This window comes from Mustela nigripes, chromosome 3 (assembly GCF_022355385.1).
Source record: "Mustela nigripes isolate SB6536 chromosome 3, MUSNIG.SB6536, whole genome shotgun sequence".
Taxonomy (NCBI): Eukaryota; Metazoa; Chordata; class Mammalia; order Carnivora; family Mustelidae; genus Mustela; species Mustela nigripes.
In genome coordinates this window covers 145,210,282-145,212,269 of record NC_081559.1, presented here as the reverse complement: position 1 = coordinate 145,212,269, position 1,988 = coordinate 145,210,282, and positions in this window count along the sequence as shown.

Here is a 1,988-nt window from a genome sequence, read left to right as displayed (position 1 = left end):
CAGGTATTGGACCTCCTAGATTTATCCTCTTATTTTCTATTTAACATCTCTTTGCTTTTGTTTCTAAGGGACTTCCTTATCTTCCTACCCCTTTATTTACTTTTTTAATGTTATGCCATTCCTTAATTCTTTCTCTGTCATTATCCCTTGAAAGTTCTTCAGTTTTTCAGGGTTTATTTTAATGAAAATATAACATTAAAATTTGCACGTACAGGTCAAGCACTGCTTATAGGGAAATCTATAGCCTTCAATGCAAGGTAAAACAAAAACAAAAAACAGTATAAGGATTGATTGCTTGTGGAACATCAGTAATAGCAATGGAAGACATTAGGAGAAGGAAGGGAAAAGTGAAGGGTGGTGAAATTGGAGGGGGAGATGAACCATGAGAGACTGTGGACTCTGAGAAATGAACCAAGGGTTTTAGAGGGGAAAGGGGTGGGGGGTTGGGAGAGCCCAGTGATGGATATTAAGGAGGGCACATATTGCATGGCGCACTGGGTATTACATGTAAACAATGAATCTTGGAGCACTACATCAAAAACTAATGACATACTATATGGTAACTAACGTAAGAAATTAAATGAGAAAAAAAATGGATTGATTGGAGAAATAAAACTAATTCACTGTCTGATTTCCCACTTAGGTTATTTGCAGATCCTTTTGGATTTTCTAATTAGTGTCTTTAGTAGTGTTACTAGAGATAAGGTCAAAGTACAAAATATTTGTGTAAGCTAGAAACACATAAGATAGCTTTTTAAGTACTATGGATCTTCATTAAATACTATCCAATATTTGTCTAATGAAAGATGTACAAGAGCTCAGCACAGAAAAAGTATAAAACATAACAAATTTTTAAAAGATCTGAATAGTAATAATATACATATTTATTGTTTAGAACACTATTTTTCCATTGTTAATTCCTGTCAAATTGATGTAAATTGAATGCAGTCCACCAAATACTAATGGTTTGGGTGAGGTCTTGAGGGCTAACAACTTACCTGGAAATATAGAGAGCCAAAAATAGCAAAGACCATCTTAAAGCACAATAGTGAAGTTAAAAGACTATATAAATAGAAGTGGAAATGGTGTGGGGGTGGAGGGGAGCCAGGATAGCAATGCTTATATCACACAAAGTAGACTTTAAAACAAAGACTAGGGGCGCCTGGGTGGCTCAGTGGGTTAAAGCCTCTGCCTTCGGTGTTAGAATCCCATACTATTATTATATCAATGTCAAATTCTCCCTTTATGCCTGTTAATAACTACTTGATGTACTTAGGTGATCCAATATTGAGTGCATAGATACTTAAAACTGTTATACTCTCTTGTAGAATTGACTCCTTTATCATTATGTAATGCTCTTCCTTTGTCTCTTGCTATTCATTGTTTTATTATTACTATTTTTAAAAGATTTTATTTATTTATTTGACAGAGATTACAAGTAGGCAGAGAGGCAGGCAGAAAGGGAGATAGGAGACAGCAGGCTCCCTGCTGAGCAGGACCCTGGGATCATGACCTGAACGGAGAGCCTGCTTCCTCCTTTCTCTCCCTGCCTGCCTCTCTGCCTACTTGTAATCTCTGTCTGTCAAATAAATAAATAAAACCTTTAAAAAAGGGGCGCTGGGGTGGCTCAGTCATTAAGTGGTTGTCTTCGGCTCAGGTCATGATCCCAGGGTCCTGGGATCAAGCCCCACATCAGGCTCCCTGCACAGCAGGAAGCCTGCTTTCCCCTCTCCCATTCTCTCTGCTAGTGTTCCCTCTCTTGTTGTCTCTCTGTCAAATAAATAAATAAAATCCTTGAGAAAAAAAATTTTTTTAAATGAAAAAAAAATACACTACAGGGAATCAAGAGTCTTAGTGGATGCAGAAGAATGTATCAGCCATTTGGGGGATAATGGAAAGCACCCAAGCTGAACAGCAAAAAGAAAAAAAGAATTTTTAAAAATGAAAGGTTAGGGGAGCTTTTGGACAACATCAAGTGAACATTTACA